Genomic DNA, 18,284 nt, shown 5'->3' with positions numbered 1-18,284 from the left:
TTGTTGCCTTACTTTATTAATTTTTTGTTGCATCACAGCAGTGCGAACTTAAACAGTTTGAGAAAAATTTTCTTTGTAGTTGCACCTCACTGAGAGTCAGCAAACTTATTGATTTAGCTAGTAGATAACCTTTTCTTAAACACAATTAAATTTGTTTTTGAACTTTAAGGTATTATCTAAAAATTTAAAATAGCATATAGGCTAGTCATGTCAGAATTATCCAAACTTGAAAAACTCAATGGGACCAATTTTTCTATGTGGAAAAGAAAAATTGGATATATTCTTTTTCAAGATAGAGTAGATTATGTCCTAGAAACATAACCATCAGTTTTAGAGCCTAATATCAATGGTCAAGCCAGAAGGTGACTTGAAAAATGGTTATAAGATGACAAAGTAGCTATGACTACTATGTTGAGCTTTATGGAAGATGATTTAATTAGAGTCTTTGAGGATTACACCACAGCTGAAAGTATGATAGGCGCCCTATCTGAAAAGTATGGGACCACTTCTGAGACCCATGTGCAATTGTTGTTAGAAAAATATAATTCTTACAGAATGAAAGAAACGGACTCAGTGACCGAGCATGTCAATAAAATGACAGTGCTCACAAAGGATCTTGCTGCAGCTAGGAATCCAATCCCCGATCGCATGCAAGTGTCCATTGTCCTTAATAGTCTCCCTCCATCTTGGGAGTCTGTTGTAATTGCATTGAATCATTCTGCACAAGGGATATCCATGTTAAATTTTCCCACGTATGTTAGTATTGAAGCTGAGAGAAGAATGAGAAAGAAGTCAAATGAGCTCCACTTTGCCCAAAGTTCATCTTCTCAGATCCTCAAGAAACCTTTCAATTATCAGAAAAATAATAGGTATAAGGGAATGAGGAGAAATTTTAAAAATCAAAAGAATAAGGTTAAGAAGACCTGTTTTTATTATAAGGAAATTGGGCACATCAAGTTTAATTGTCCTAAGCTGGAAAATAAACATAAGAACCAAAATAACAACCTTGTTCGAAATAATCAAAATAAGAGAAAGGACTTAATCTGCGTAGTCCTAGAATCAATAGTTGCCGATCATGACCTGAGAAATTGGTGGGTCAACTTAGCTTCCACTCGACATGTCTCAAGGACCAAGAATGGATTCACATAATTGAAAGATATTGTAGCCGGTAACCAATGGATTTATATGGAAAATGACACCTGCTGCGATGTACTAGGTGTTGGTACTTTTAAGCTGTGTTTACATAGATGAATAAATATCTTATTGACTGATACATTGTATGCCCCCAATATGAGGCGCAATTTGATTTCTGTCCCAAGGCTAGACGAAAAGGGTTATGAAATAAGGTTCAGGTCTGGTCGAGTTCCCATTGAGAAGCATTCTAGAGCTTTGGTGTACGGTACTAAAGTTGACAATTTGTACCGGCTGAATATTATAAAAGTTCATCATTTTCTGGTTATATTGATGCTTTAATACTTTTATGTGCACGGATAATCCATATTTATGACACTTAAAATTAGGACATATAAATAAAGACAAAATGAATCAAATGGTTAAAATATGCTTGTTCCCCAATTTAGGAGAAATTGTGTTCAAAACATGCGAGCCATGTATTTCTGGTAAATTAACTAAGAAGCCTTTCCCTAAAGGGAAAAGGTCTAGTGAACTACTTAGTATTGTTCACTCTGATATGTGGCCCATTAAATGTGAAAACACATAGAGGTATGAAATATTTCATAACATTTATAGACGATTATTCACATTAGGGATAGGTAGGGATAGGTATACCTAATTAGTAAGAAATCAGATGCATTAGAAATATTTAAAGAATATAAAGTTGAGGTAGAAAATCAGTTAGACAGACATATTGAAATTCTTCGAACAGATAGGGAGGTGAATATTGCTCTGCCTTATTTTCTGAATTTTGTAAGGAGCATGGTATAATTCACCAAACAACTATGCCATATACACCACAACAAAATGGTGTAGCTGAAAGGAGAAATAGAACTCTAATGGACATGGTTAGGTCCATGATGAGCCGTTCAAATTTATCACCTCATTTTTGGGGTGAGGCTCTCAACACTGGAATATATATCATTAATCGTGTTCCAACTAAATTTATACACTTGACCCCATATGAATTACGGACAGGTAGGAAACCTGACCTTACTATCTTGAAAGTTTAGAGTTCTTGGGCACATGTGTTTATACCACCACAAAATAGAGATAAATTACAAAGTAAAACTATAAAAATGCTCTTTTAGAAGCTATTCAGAAAATTCTAAAGGGTATAGATTTTATAACCATTATACTAGATCATTAGTAGAGAATCGTGATGTTCATTTCTTAGAAAATATAAATGATGAAAATATTTTAAATAAGTCTATTGACTTACATGAGATTGATAAAGATAAGGGTCTGGAAGACCCTGTTTCTCAGACTCCCTCTATATTTAGTGAGAATGATTCAATTAAATCAAGTATACCAGATAGGCCTAAAAGAACTAAAGCCCCACCTACGATTGTAGAAGAATTTTATGTATTTATGAATGAAGATAATTACTCTTCAATGAGTGAGGATACAATAGATGAACCTCGTAGCTACAGTGAAGCTTCTAGCTCACATGACACAGCAGACTGGACTCAAACCATGGATGATGAACTTGATTCTATTAAAAGAAATTAAGTCTGAGAGTTGGTTGATCTCCCTAAAGATAGAAAAGCCATCGGTTGCAAATGGGTCCTATAGAAAAAATTTAATACAAATGGATCCATTGATAAATATAAAGCTAGGTTGGTAGCTTAAGGATTTACCCAAAGGAAGGGCATAGATTATGTAGAAACTTATTTTCTAGTAGCAAAATTTTTATCTATTAGGATCATCCTTACATTAGTTGCATATTATGATCTAGAATTATTTCAAATGGATGTCAAAACAGCTTTCTTAAATGAAGAATTAAAAAAAGATATATACATGAAAAAATCCGAAGGATATATAATTAAAGGCCAAGAAGACAAAGTATATAAACTTAAGAAATCTTTATATGGTCTAAAACAGTCTTCTAGGCAATGGTACTTTGTTACTTTTCATAATGCAATCATTGAAATTGGTTATATAGCCAATAGGTTAAACCATTGTGTATATGTCTTGAATAGTGGGAGCAATTTTGTTATATTGTCACTATATGTAGATGATATTTTGATAGCCGGTAATGATATTGGCATGATTAACCATACCAAATCATGGCTAAGTTCCAATTTTGAGATAAAAGATATGGGAAAAGCCTCATATATATTGAGCATTAAGATAACAAAAGATAGAAGTTCAAGACTTCTATATTTATCTCAAGAAAATTATTTAGAAAGTGTTTTAAAGAGATTTAAGATGAAAAATTGCAAGCTCATAGATACATATGTTTGTAAAAGCTTGAAATTATCAAAGAAAATATGTCTATTAAATGATAGTGACAAAGTTGAAATGAAAAGAATTCCATATGTTCAAGTTATAGGATGCATAAATTATGTCATGTTTTGTACAAGACTTGATTTGAGTCATGTACATGGTCTTGTAAGTAGATTTCAGAGTAATCCTAAGATGGCTCATTGGCAAGCTGTAAAAAGGATACTCATATATATTCAGAAAACTAAAAATTACAAGTTGTACTTCCAAGCTGACAACCTAGAGGTTACTGCGTACTCTGATGCAGATTTTGCAGGAGACCCAGATGATAGAAAATCAACCTCATGAATTGTATTTCTCTTTGGAGGTGGATATGTTTCTTGGTCTAATATGAAACAAGGTTGTGCAGCTCGGTATACTATGGAAGCCGAGTATATTGCTTGTAGCATTGCTACAACTTATGCCATCTGGATAAAACGCTTCATAAATGATTTGAAGCTAAATATAGCCGACAAACCTGTTAAAATTTTTTGTGATAATCAGACTGCTATTTCATTAATTAGAAATGGAGCTTATAGTTCCAATGGTAAGCACATTGAAATTGATTATCATTATATTTATGATATTATTAGAAAAAATAAAATAACTGTAAGTTATTTGCCGTCTTCAAATATAATTGCAGACCCTTTAACAAAGGGATTGAGTGCAAAAATATTATCAAAGCATGTAGCTTTGATGGAACTTAGAAATATGTAAGTCAGGAACTTCCAAATATGATATTTTTTTATGTCTTGGTCATGAGAGGAAAAACCGCATTAGCGTGAAAAACTATGATATAACTTTAGATATTTTTGGTTATAAGATGTATAACCGCACTTGCCTGAAAGCCTCATGACAAAAATATGTACATAAATGTTAAATTCATTAAGTGGTAAAGATTTTATGATATTTCAATATATCTGGCCCTCATGACCAAGTGAGAGATGTTGGTATGTGTGTGTGGCTATGGGGCCTTTAAACGTGCAATATTTCTCTATTATAATTTAATGCTTATCATTAAAAAAGAGAGACTTCTTAAAGAGAGAAATTGCCGTTATCGAACGGCTAGAAAGTAACCACCCACTTCCCAAGATTACAGGCTCACGATTTCTTAGATATTTCAGGAGGAAGTCGAACGTTGGAGAACGACCTCCTCCATCCCTCTTTAAGAAGGGTTTCATAGCCATAGAAAGGGATACATAAATTTATAGAGTTCTCACAGTTCTGATAAAAACCTAATCTTTGTGATTTATAGTCTCAAGATACTGCCCGTAATCCTAGGAGGAGGTCCATCTCTTCCCTCAAGGTTTTCAAGATAAACCCGAAGATCGAAATCCATCCCCAACATAGATTTTGGAATAGTACACTAACTGCAATAGGTTTATCGCCACACCCAAACCCTTCTTAAAAAAGTAGATGTGAAGTATCCCACTCACTGCACTATTGAATGGGGACCTTTTGATATGCTCACGTCTTGGGTGGTCATGCGAAGCCATATAATTCGGTGGTCTAGCACCCCAAAAACTAGTTTGGGAGAGTTTTCTTACGAAGAAATTCTCAGACTAGTCCTATCTCAGTGACAATTATCTTGATTGGGATATTATCAATATGATTTAACTGGATATTATCGCATTTGTCTTTTTAATAGAAATTTTAACCGGTAATTCTCAAACTGTAATATATTAAATTAAAGACATTATTTATTGTAAAATATTGAAGTTAATGAATTCAAAAAAAAATTATACACAATAAAGACAAATTGTTCAAAATGTAAAAAAGGCAAAGTTGACAACTATTAAAAATCTTATCCAACATGATAGTTGTAACTTACATATCTATTATCATTTTATTGTAAATCGCTCCTTGATTGCGTTAATGATATTTTTAGAGCTACTTTTTGGCAGTTGAAATGTTTTTTTTTAAGCTTACGTAGCTAATTTTGGTTTGAGACTACATACTCATTATTATCCGCCAAGGTTTTTAAAATGATAATAACTGGATGCTTTAAAATATCTTGATAAATTCATTAACTAGGCTACTATGATTGGACTCATCAGGCAAATTGCAACATAGCGGAAAAAAACAATAATTGATCAAGTAAAGGTGACTTACCTTTTCTCGAACCCAATTACCCTCTTGAGGTTGTTGTTATTCCTTCCGATCCTTTTGATTGTGGTCCATACAGTTCGAAAGTTTGATATGCACAATCTCATGTTTACTTTTGATTAATAGAATCAAAAGTACTATTTACATAGCTCAAATCCTCAAGCCCTTTGATGAAGATGGCTTGAGAGTTCTCGCAAAGGGATGTAAGGAACGTTTAATTTTCTAAAGTGGGAAACTTATGTTAGGAAGAACATAAACAAAAGTGACAAAGAGAGAGGGTTGGAACGAGTTGTAATCTTGTGTCGCTATAATTTTCCATTTTATATAGATGGAAGGACTCCTACACGTCACGTTGTATATGTTTATATAAAGGGCGCGCGGTTTGTATAGAGCCTTGGCTCTAAATAATCAAATTAGAACCTACTTTCAAATAGTGTAGAGAAATGTGGTTTTAATATGGAAAATATTTGTGATAGCTTTAAGATATATTTTTATATTTATGTATTAAATTTAGAACTTCAAAAATAGTGTAGACTGACATATCTATGAAAACTTAAAAATCTTAAAAATTGACGGTCCAAAATTGTGTTACAAAATACACTATTTTCAAAACTTGAAATCCATTTTTTTTTAATGTCCATGCATCTTGATGTCGAGATGGTCAATTTGAAGATATTTGAGCATCAAAACAAACTCTTCCAGTGAAATTTCGGGTAGGCTAAAATTTGATTGTTTAGAGCCTCGGCTCTATATAAACTTTTCCCTTATATAAGTCCTAGATTTAGATAACTCTCTCTAAGGATATTTCTAAAGAGTAAAGTTTATATTTGATATCCACATTAACAATCAAAGTAAGATGCACGTTCAAAGGCTATTGAAAAATGTAGTTTGGGTGCTTAAAGTTTTATGATGACTTGAAAATTTATTTTCTTATAATTATAACATTTAAAGTTGCAAAAATAGTCATATCAAGTGGATCTATAAACATTTGAAAATTTTGAAAATGGACAGTTTAAATAATGTATCACAAGATATACTATTTTTAAGACTTGAATTATCTTTTTTTATAACCATATATTTTGAAGTCCAGTTGATCAATTGGTGTGCTTCTTTGCACCAAAACAGTCTTCTCCCGTGGATTTTTGAGGTGTACTTTATTTCTATATTATAAGATTTACCACTTATATAAACTTTTTTCATTTCTAAATATTTTATTATCCAAAAAATTCCTCCTAAAGTCATTAGGATTCTCATCGCATATCTATGCCACAAATAAAGTCCAAAATCTCACATTGGCACTTCCACCAACAAATGGGTGGAGTCCTTAAGGATCGACCCACCAAAACAAAAAGAAAACAAAAAACCATAATCTCACTTATCCCACTTGCATGTTGATCTACCTGAAACTCCCAAATGAGTTACCAAAAGAAATGAATCATCAAACCTTAAGGAGCACATAATAATTTTTTTAAAAAAAGTGGCATGAAACTCTTGTTCTCTCATATCCAAAAATGCTCCACCTTATACTAAACTCACTTGGCAACATTAGATTGAGTATCTCAACTAGTCCCTCATAAACTTTCTATACTCAAGAGGCTAGTTAACCCTCTTGTGCACACGTGTCCAACTCATCTATTAAATTATTGTTTACATGGAAGTCAAGAAATTCATTTGTAAATATTATAATATATTATATTTCATCTGTTCAAAAAATAATTTGGTAAAGGAACATCCTCAGTAAAACTCTTTAAGATTGTTCTGTAGCTTAGGAGTGTCATATTGCACACTGGTTCTCAAGGCATCGATTATAGTGTGCCAATGGTCTTCCCCGGTTTTACCTGTCGATTATTGTAGCTCTACTTCCACCCAACTGAATCATACATGACCATGGGGCTGACATGCTAAAGTAGCAACGTCTAGCATATGTCTTATTATAATCTCAGGGCCTATATAGGGACTCAGCATCACATGGTGCCCGGCTATTTCTCATATGATGTAACACGGAATAGGGATCATCTTATACACCTCTACATAAAATAATAATGGTCATATTTAATTACCATTGGAATGCACCCAAACAACTAGCTTGAATATCCTTGATTCTCTAGTTGGACCATCAAACATGCTACATGATCCGATAGGACAATATATCAATCATGCCAATTTCCAACTATGAAATCTCATCTCGATTTCTCATCAAGGAAATACATATCTCAAGCGTGCATCATCCTCCAATGTCCCAAATTGAGAGCAATCAACACTGGGTGAAAGAAAGCAATAAGGACACTCAGTTCCTAATTCCTTGACCCTGAGTCTGATACTTCTCTCAAGGTCTAGGCTTAGTCATGGGCTTTGATATCATCCTGCAATCAGAGATCATTTCCTAGATGATCCATGAATAGTTTACAAATTTCTAGAGATATCGGAACACCTTGTTGACAACCATGCAGACATCCATTTTGAATTCGACGTTATCCCTAGATCCATTTATCCTAAAACCATAGGAAATAACTTTAGAAAATAACCTCAATTCAACCCAATATACTAGTATGCACCACTCTCCACACTGAACCATAGTCAACGGCAGACTGTGGTTTACACCGAGTATGTAATAAATGTTCACTGAATCACCAATTTTAGGCTAATTCCTCCCAAAATTGATGAAAATAAAATGAAAAAGGAGACAAAATATGTGAAAGTATATATTCGCCAGCTGTACTAATAGAAATTTGTTAACAAATCCAATACAAATGGAATGGATGTCGGAAAATATGGCATCTAAGATCTTAGGTGGTTTGCAGGGATGAAGGCATAAAACCCAATGTTGCATATCACATACCTAATTAAATCAATGGCCAGGATTAATTTTCTAGGATACCTATGCATTTTTCTCTATAAATAAGTCACTTTAGGGCAAACTTAAAGAAAATACATATAGAGAGATGAATTGCTGACTTTCAAAACTAATTCGAGGGATCATGTTGACGACCGTGCTATTCGTATACGATGTTAGTGCACTACTCATAGGCCAAAAGGACAAGATCTCGAGCTGAATTGGTTAGCGCTTAACGATTTGCAACGCTACGTCCCAAGCTCAATTCATACAAAAGGTAGGGGCCATCTCCCCACTGACTCACCTGAAAAAGTTTGTATATAAGGTTGCAACCTTATATTGTTGAGGAAAGGTGCATCTCAAGAACCTTACAGTGGAAAGTGTTTCCACATAGGAGAACCCTCCAACTGATCATCTCGACCTTAATATGAATGGACATGAAAAAGAAAAAGAATTTCAAGTTTAAAAAATAGTATATCTGGTAAAATACATCTGACCCGTCTGTTTTCAAAATTTTCAAATGTTCATTGATCTGCTTGATCTGTATCATTTTTCAAAATTTTAATTTTCTAATAAAAAATAAAAAGATATTTTAAAGCCATCATTAGATCTTCCACGCCCAAACGACATCTTTGAGTAAATTTTATTATTTTGACTTGAATTAGACAGTATAAGGAGGCATTCTTATACAAACCTTATCCGAGGAGGCTGATACGCCAATGGTGGGGATCAGTGTTTAAAAAAATGCCGAGTCGAACCGGACTCGCCCGGTTCGACTCGGGAATCGCCATGGACAGATAGAGTCGGCGAAAAAAACGGGAATCGTCCGTTCTAGAGAGAACCGGACGATTCTGCACAGTGACTCGCCTATTCACTGTACGGAATCGGTGAGTCCCCTACAGTAAATCAGCGAGTCTCGTACAAATTTTTTTATTTTATTTTATTTTATTTTATTTTATTTTTTTTTTTATTTTTTATTTTTTTGTTTTGTGTAATCCATGATAGATTTTTTTGTAATACTTGATCGATTTTTTTGTAATCCATGATCGAATTTTGTTTTTTTTTTTTTTGTAATTCATGATCGAATTTTTTTTTTTTTTTTTTTTTTGTAACCCATGATAGAATTTTTTGTAATCCATGATCGAATTTTTTGTAATCCATGATCGAAATGTTTGTTTTTTTTTCTTGTAATCCATGATCGAATTTTTTGTTTTTTTTTTTTTTTTTGTAACCCATGATAGAATGTTTTGTAATCCATGATCGAATGTTTTGTAATCCATGATCGAAATGTTTGTTTTTTTTTTGTAATCCATGATCGAAATGTTTGTTTTTTTTTTTGTAATCCATGATCGAATTTTTTGTTTTTTCTTTTTTTTGTAACCCATGATAGAGTTTTTTGTAATCCATGATTGAATTTTTTGTAATCCATGATCGAATTGTTTTTTTCTTTTTTTGTAATCCATGATCGAATTTTTTGTTTTTTTTTGTTTGCTTTCTTTTGTAATCCATGATCGAATTTTATGTAATCCATGATTGAATTTTATGTAATCCATGATCGAATTTTTTGTAATCCATGATAGAATTTTTTGTAATCCATGATCGAATTTTTTGTCATCCATGATCGAAATGTTCGTTTTTTTTTTTGTAATCCATGATTGAATTTTTTGTTTTTTTGTTTTTTTTTGTAACCCATGATAGAATTTTTTGTAATCCATGATTGAATTTTTTGTTATCCATGATCGAATTGTTTTTTTCTTTTTTTGTAATCCACGATGGAATTTTTTGTTTTTTTATGTTTTTTTTGTAATTCATGATCGAATTTTATGTAATCCATGATCAAATTTTTTGTAATCCATGATCGAATTTTTTGTAATCTATGATTGAATTTTTTGAAAATTTGTAATTTTTTTTTTTTAATCCATGATCGAATTTTTTTTTGTAATCCATGATAGAATTTTTTGAAAATTTGTGATATTTTTTTTTTAATCCATGATCGATTTTTTTGAAAATTTGTTAATTTTTTTTTTAATCCATATTATTCAAAGAGAAAATGAGAGAGATGATGATTCTGAAGCCACTCTATCCCAGCCATATTATTCACGTATCGAGTCCCAACAGCAACAGTGTAGGGATGAGCACGACAGTGCAGGTGAGCATGAAGGATGGAAAGCTTCGGGATTTTAGATTGGAAACACAACAAAACATTAACACTCAGGGATTTGGGAATAGTCAGACGCCTACTAATATCGATGATTCGTTTTTAGATCGAATCAATGAATTGTTAAACGAATTCAATCAATGGCACCAGCGTGACCAAGAAGAACAATAACGTCGTCTATCATTTTATTTTTAGATCATATGTTACTAATTTTATGCTTTATTGTAGTCCATGTACGTTGATATACTTATTCCATGATAATTCTATGTTTATCCTTTTGTGTGATGTAAATGAAATGTTGAATGGCGATTCATGCAGAGAAAGAACATATCAATATTCGCATATTCATTCAAAAACATGAAAATTCTTAATGGAGTACCCTCATTTCTTATTGAATTCCTAAAAAAAAATATTTATAATGAATTTTAATAATTTTTTCGAATTTTTTTTAAGCTCTATTCTGACGGATTCACCCTATTCTCGATCCGGATCGCCGATTCGTAGATCCGGATCGATTTTTTGGGTGCCTGATCCAGGTCACCGATCGGTTTTCTAAACCATTGGTGGGGATGGATTGTAGTTTGAATGGGCAGTTGCCAATGAGTTCGGAAGTTTCAAATTTGGGACATTTAGTGCCTGCAAAAACTGAGGACCCGTACTTTCTATCGCATGCTCTTTATGCGTGCAACCTATGCCTTCCTCCTCGAAATACTCTCTTTCCCATCTTCGCACGAAATACCCTCTCTCTCCTGTTCCTATGGAGCAGCAGTGCCCCTCCCCATCCCTATCCTGCCTTTCGCTCTCGCTGCTGCACCATACCCAGCTCTATCAGTCTCACTCTGCTACACCATAACCAAAGAACCAGTAGGAAGGCCTGTGCTTGAACATCAGGTATGGTCTTTCTCTCTCTCGGCTCTGGATCTCCCTCTCTCTCTGATTTTCACTCTCTCTCTCTTCCTCTCTTTGCTCTCGATTAAGGCACTAGCCCTCTCTCTGCTCTGGTTCTCTCTCTTTCTCTTTCTCTCTCTATTAGGGCATTGGCCCTCTCTCTCTCGATTAGGGCATTGGCCATCTCTCTCTCGCGGCTCTGGTTCTCCCTTTCTCGGCTTTGGTTCTTTCTCTGCTCTGGTTCTCTCTCTCTGTTAGGGCATTGGCCCTCTCTCTCTCTCTCTGTCAATTTGGGGCAGCCCAAAAGGGGCTCCCTATCTCTCTGGTTCTCTCCCTGCTTTGGTTCTTTCTCTCTCTCTATCTGTTTGTTAGGGTACTGGCCCAAGGGGTCTCTCTCTCTCAATGTGGGGCCGCCCCAAGGGGTCTCTCTCTTTCTCTCAATTTGGGGCAGCCCAAAGTTTTTTCCCCCCTGGTGGGTCTCTCTCTCACAGTCACACTCGCCCCACACAGTCCTCTCTCTCTCTCTCTCTCTCTCTTTCTCTCTCTCTCTCTCTCTCTCTCTCTCTCTTTTCTCTCTCTCTCTCTCTCTCTCTCTCTCTCTCTCTCTATCTCCACAGTAAACTTGATAGCATGCAATTATTTTTCCATTTTGTGTGCAAATTATTGTGTTAAAGGAAGATGTAGTTCTAGTGCAAAAAATTTCTTCCATGAAAATCCATATATGTTTCTAGTTATGAAATTTAAAGCTCTAGAAATGTTCTAATGCTTCTAGGGACTTCTATGATTTTGTACTTCTTTGAAACAGAGGATATGGGGTTCATATGGACTGTTTAGTGGGTTTGAGGGTGTGGGTTTATACTGCAATGTTATTGGTTTATGCCATTTCTAGATGCTAAATGGATTTTGTTTTAGTGAAGAAAATGGGGTAGGTGATTTGCCTTATTTTCCATTGCCATTGCTTAGTTACCCTCATTGGATTAGATGGTCCCTAGCGAGTAAGAATTCTGGGTATTGTTAGTTGGGTAGCATTGGATTGGTCTGCCCATGAAGCTCTTAACCCTACTATGATGGATGGATTGGCAGTGGTTGCAGAAATTTTCATTAATGAGCAGAACATGGCATTTTTTATGGAACTACTCTAGGTTATAATCATTTTCTTAGGGCTTTCATTAATTTTTGGATGAATTATAGAACCAGGGAAAAGATCGTATTGTGAATAGTTTGTAGCATCTACATGGAACAATAGTTTATGCCTGTCATTTTCATGTAGAAACTTGAGAGGCACTTATGTAGGGCCAGTTCATGCTTCTGTGAGGGTTACTATTTTCTCTAGCATATTCGCTCATGTTTGGGGGCCAGTCATTTGTTCTAACTGTTAGGGGTGTCAACATGTGTGTAGCAGTTTGCTGGTTCAATTCCTTGTGAATATGTCAAGACTATCATCTCCATATTCATCCTTATTCTTTTCTCGTCACTTCTTCCTCAACTTTTTATACTCATGGTTCTTCTTTACATTTTGTGTTCCTCTCTCTCTCTCTCTCTCTCTCTCCCTCTCTCTCCCTCGATGAGGTTATCTATGATGAAGTAGTTAAAGATATCAAAATAAGTATCAAAATTCATATCCCAATTTAGCAAGCAAGAAAGTATCACTCAAGTAACAGCTATAGCCATATGGTGGGTGTGACTGTTGTTAGATCTGGGAATGTTGTGTAAGCTTTCCTCATATTTGTTGGCCTACTTGCAATTGAACTTGAACCATCCTTTAGTTTATTAAAATAGTGTGACGGGCCTACTTGTAAATGAAAGCAGATTCTAGTGCACAATGTCTATTATTTAAGAATATAATTGCTGTTAAAATTACTTGCTTTATCTATGGGATGTTAACTGGTGTGAATAGTTATTGGGCTCTTGCTTTTGAAGATTGTGTGATAGTGTCATTCACAAAATTGTGTTCTACTTGTGCGTAGGTGGGAAGATGGCACTTTCATCTACAAGACTGCACAATATTAGAGCCAACAACATCTAACTTTGAGTCATTGATCAAGTTATTAGACAATCAACAACATTCGATTGCCCATAGGAATTCTGAGAAACGTGTAATCATAGTCATATTAGCTATGAGTTTAGTGATTCGCGTTTTATATTTCTTTCCCCTTATAAAAAAGGAGTAAGGTGTACTGCACAATCTTACATGTATATTTCTTTCTCCTCATAAAAAAGGAGCAGCGTGTAATCATAGTAAGGTGTACTCCTCAATCTTAATATACTTCTATTTGGATCAAAGGCAATTTTGTTATATGTTGTTCTTGCCATTTCTCTTTCAGAATTAGCTGTTTGATAATACTGGGTTGACCCAAGAGCATTGTTTAAAATATAAGTGGATATCAGTTTATTTGAAAAGACATTAAACCATGTCAGAGACGGGCCTTATATAATGTTAGAGTTTATTGGAAACTTTATATATGGCACCACAAATCTCATTCAAATCAAATACTTTTAATCTCATTCGAATTAAATAAGAATTTGCAGGATTTGTGCATGGCCTCCTTGCAAATTTAGCGTCAAATCCCATACGAATTAAAATCCAATTGATGGGCCTTATATAGTTTTACAGTTTATTGGAAACTGTATGTGACACTAAAAATCTCATCCGAATTAAGTAAGTATTTACATGAGTTGTGTATGGCCTCACCCCTTGCAAATTTAGCCTCAAATCTCATCCGAATCCGAATTAAAATCGAATTATAGGGCCGAGAGAGAGAAATAGAATAGAGAGAAATACCATACCTGGTGTTGAAGCACAAGCCTTGCCTTCCCACTACTAGTTCTCTGGATATGGTGCTGCAGAGTGAGATTGACAGAGATGGGTTTGGTGCAGCAGCGGAGCGAGAGAGAGAGAGAGAGGTAGAATAGGGATGGGGAGAGGCACTGCTGCTCCATGGGAAGGGGAGAGAGAGGGTATTCCGTGCGAAGGGGGAGAGAGAGGGTATTCCGTGCGAAGGGGGAAAGAGAGTATTTCGAGGAGAGAGGCATAGGTTGCAAGCCTAAAGAGCATGGGATAGAGTGTACGGGTCCCCAGGTTTACCGGCACTAAATATCCCAAATTTGAAACTTTGGAACTCATTTGCAACCGTCCATTAAAACTACAATCCATACCCACACTTGGCGTACCAGCCTCGGCTGCTTATCAAATCTTTTTTCATATATATATATATATATATGGCTCATCAGCTGATATCTACATTGTTTTAGATTTAATATTGGCTTATATGACGGTCATCACTTTATTTTGTATTTGAATTTTTTTTTTTTTTTACGTATCCAAATCACTTGAAATTTTAGATATACATTTTACTCATCAAAGACGTACTTAATAAAAATATAAAAAATAATAATAAGTAAAATATAAATAAACCAAAACACCCCAAAAAAGTTTTGGAAATATTTTGATCAATTTATTTTTTATGAATTATTTTTTTATATTTTTATTATATTTTCTCATTTTTTAATATTAGACGCTCAAAATTTCAAGTTATTTGAATTTATATAAAAAAAAATGAAAATTCAAATATGAAAAGATATCGTAACTATTGGATTAGGCCCAGATTCAATCAGGGCCGTTGGTTGATATTGTAGTTGTCAGCTCGTGGGCTGACAGGATCCATTCCCATATATATATATATATATATATATATATATATATATATATATATATATATATATATATATATATATATATATATATATATATATATATATATATGTGTGTGTGTGAAAAATTTATCCAAACAGTTATAAGAGATTAACTATTTAACATTCTACACATACTTTTTTACTTAGTTCAAACTCCCTATCAATAGACCCTTGAGCATGGGTTGGAATAGTTGCAAAGAGCTAAAATATTAAAAAATTGATCTCTTAGATTTTCCCTCTTGCTCCTTAACATTACTATAAATTGATGCTTTCTGAATTATGTATCCAGAGCCAATAGTTGAAAATTTTGTCTCCTTTTATGTTTCTTAATGGACTCAGAATGGCATTTTCTAGGGTTGAGTATGAGTTTGAAAGGAGGGCCAAGTTTGAGCCTGTCTTGCTTCCGCCTGCTTTTAAATTTTGGCCAAGTCTTTTACACATTTTGGATCAAGCAAATAATTTGTGTCATCCTTCCCCTACAATTGTAAGGAGTCTTTGTTGGTATGTGGGATATGTGGTTTTCTGGCGTTGCTTCTGATATCGGTTGGCGTTGTATGGTGAGATTAGTTATTTTACTGTAGCTCTTGAGTAATACTTAAACTTTGATTAAATCATAATTATATAAGGGTTCGAATCCATGGACCAGAGGCATGTTTCTTGTGTGAGGCTTTTGCCTAGGTAGGATTGCTCGTGTGTCTGGAAAGTAAGTGGCTGCATGTTTATTGTGTGAGGCATTTGCCTAGGTAGGATTGCTTGTGTCTTTGGAGAGTAAGTGGCTACTTCTCGATCCAATTTGTGTTGAGACCAAGTTTCTTGGCCTTGTTAATTTGTTGATACTTGTGCTTGGATATGTGGGTTTGGGATTTTCCAGATTTGGAAAAGTAAGGTTATGATAATGAATTGTCTGCTCAGATATGCTTGTTTTAGATTTTGAAGGCTATTCCATTTGTGGAAGTAAGTTTATGGTGAGTAAAGAGTTCTATTTACGAAAGAAATGACTGAATTAAACTAGGGAAAATATCTTTTAAGGGTTGAAGTTCCACACAAAATCAAAGGGGTTAGAGGGAAAATATCTTTTTAAGGATTGAAGTTCCATACAAAATCAAAGGTGTTAGAATTTTTTTTTTTTTTCACTCAAGTGCTTCATCAAAATAATATTTTTAAAACTGCTTTAGGGGCATTTCAATAATTTAACCCAACTAAGAGGCCCAAACAAATGATACAAATATTTGAATACCTTTAAAATAACTAGAATGATCTCATTATTTTGGGTTCCCAACCCTGAGTAGGGCCACATTGGATATCTTTAATATTTTTTTGAGGAGGTATATAATTGAAAATAAAAAAAATAATCCTTAAACAAGTTACATGAGATTCACCACAAATCTATTTTGGATCGGGTTTGAATCAGTAATTTATGGTGGTAATCGGGCCAGGACGCACACCAACCAAGAACTGATTCAGTTCTGACCAATTCCCAACAAGATCACTGATCGGGAATAGAAATCACCAGGTTGTAAAAAACTAGTTTAGACGATAAGAAATGATATAATTTTTCTTTTTTTGTTTTTTTCAAATTTTGAACTCGAAATCTTCTTTTTTTTTCTTGTTCTTATGGGGACAATAAGAACCTCCATTTAGTTACATTCATGCTACTATCTTCATAGGTTTTAATTTTTCTTTCTTTTCTTTTTTTTCTTTTTCTTGTGTGGGGGACAATAAGAACCTCCATTTAGTTGCATTGATGATACTATCTTCATAGGTTTTAATAGCAATAATAATACGTTTCTCCTATTCCATGGGTTTTAAAAGCGGTAATTGTGGCATAGAAATGATTTAATAATTTACTTTTTTAACCCTACAAATCTCTCCTCTTAATCCCTACCAACCTCTTTCGGGGGGCACTCAATGGATACGCAGTGAGAAAGGGAATTAATACCAGTTGTGAGAGAGAGACGTTGCAGGCCAATGATAGAAGTTGAGAGAGAGTGCGTGAATACAATGTACAAGGTGCAGTAGAAGTCAAAATCTCGACACCATACGATTTCCAAGCTCTTTGAGACAATGAAACAGGGGGATTACATTTGCATAAATGAACTGATGACGCTTCCTGTTTCATAGGCATAAAACAAAAATTTAAAATGGATATCGGAAAGGCCACAGAGCCAGGAAGACTTCAGGGCTTCCATGTTTTCATGGTGCAATCGACACTGTATGTCACTAACAGGTTCTGGTGAGGATGATAAGTGACGCCTATAACATCTTTCTCATGAGCCTGTAATAGACATAACAGTTAGAACACAATGCATATGAGCACCGCACAAACACACATGAACATGGACATGAGCTTCTCATAATTTTACATTTAATGAAATGGATCTTATACTTGTAGACAATTTATTTTAAATTTGACAAATTATATGGTTTTTTGAACCTTTAGGATCACATTATTCTAGTAGACCCAATTTAATTACTCCAAAACTATCCAAATCCTATCCCAATTTTAAGTAGAGCTCAAGATCTTTCCAACTGTTCAAGAATCGCCTGAATCGGACCTACGAATAAAAAGATATAACAAATGACAATTTAGTCCCTGTGAGACCCAACTGTCGGGCCGCGGGCTGGTCTACAACGGGCCCGACAGGCCCAAACAAGGACTGATGATGCAGTCAACACATCTGATGATGCAGTAAATATGTTTTCTTTAATTAAATAAAGCTAAAACTTTAAAATAAATCCAAAAAATTTCGAAAAAAAACTCCAAAAAATTTAGAAAAAATCATCAATTGAATCTTATAAAAAACCCTCTCTCTAACCTACAAGGAGAGAGAAAAAGAGACCAAAAAAACCTTAGAAATTTTAGAAATTAGAAAAATTACCCAAAAATATCAAAAATAGAAAAAACCTTAGAAAATTCTTAAAAATTTAGGAAAAATTGAAAACAATTTACAAAAAATCCCCAAAAATCAAATTAGAGAAAATCTCAGAATTCATATTCAACCTCTGGAGATCATAAAACCTTTATAAAACTAAAGAAATTATCCTCCAGACCCGAGAGAAACAGATAGAGATTGAAGTCTTAGAGCTTCAGAAAGACAGAAACCCTAACCTCCTGAGACCCTAACCCCCAAGCTTGAGAAAACCTAGACCTAGGACACAACAATCCTA

At 34.3% G+C, this 18,284-nt stretch overlaps 2 long non-coding RNA genes across 2 annotated transcripts; one reads left to right on the top strand and one right to left on the bottom strand.

The window, feature by feature from the left end:
• Window positions 1–411: 411 nt before the first annotated feature.
• On the bottom strand, window positions 412–14,436 carry LOC148780538 (uncharacterized). Its single transcript, XR_016041731.1, has 2 exons — window positions 14,211–14,436; window positions 412–718 (listed from the first exon to the last, which is right to left on the bottom strand). It is a non-coding gene; the product is annotated as an uncharacterized LOC148780538 (long non-coding RNA).
• On the top strand, window positions 11,127–13,706 carry LOC148780539 (uncharacterized). Its single transcript, XR_016041730.1, has 2 exons — window positions 11,127–11,426; window positions 13,391–13,706. It is a non-coding gene; the product is annotated as an uncharacterized LOC148780539 (long non-coding RNA).
• Window positions 14,437–18,284: the final 3,848 nt, after the last annotated feature.

Source organism: Amborella trichopoda, chromosome 9, assembly GCF_054954075.1.
Source record: "Amborella trichopoda isolate Santa Cruz 75 chromosome 9, AtrichopodaSantaCruz75HAP2 v2.0, whole genome shotgun sequence".
Taxonomy (NCBI): Eukaryota; Viridiplantae; Streptophyta; class Magnoliopsida; order Amborellales; family Amborellaceae; genus Amborella; species Amborella trichopoda.
Note: the sequence above shows the minus strand (reverse complement) of the source record. Positions and strands in the feature narration are given on the sequence as shown.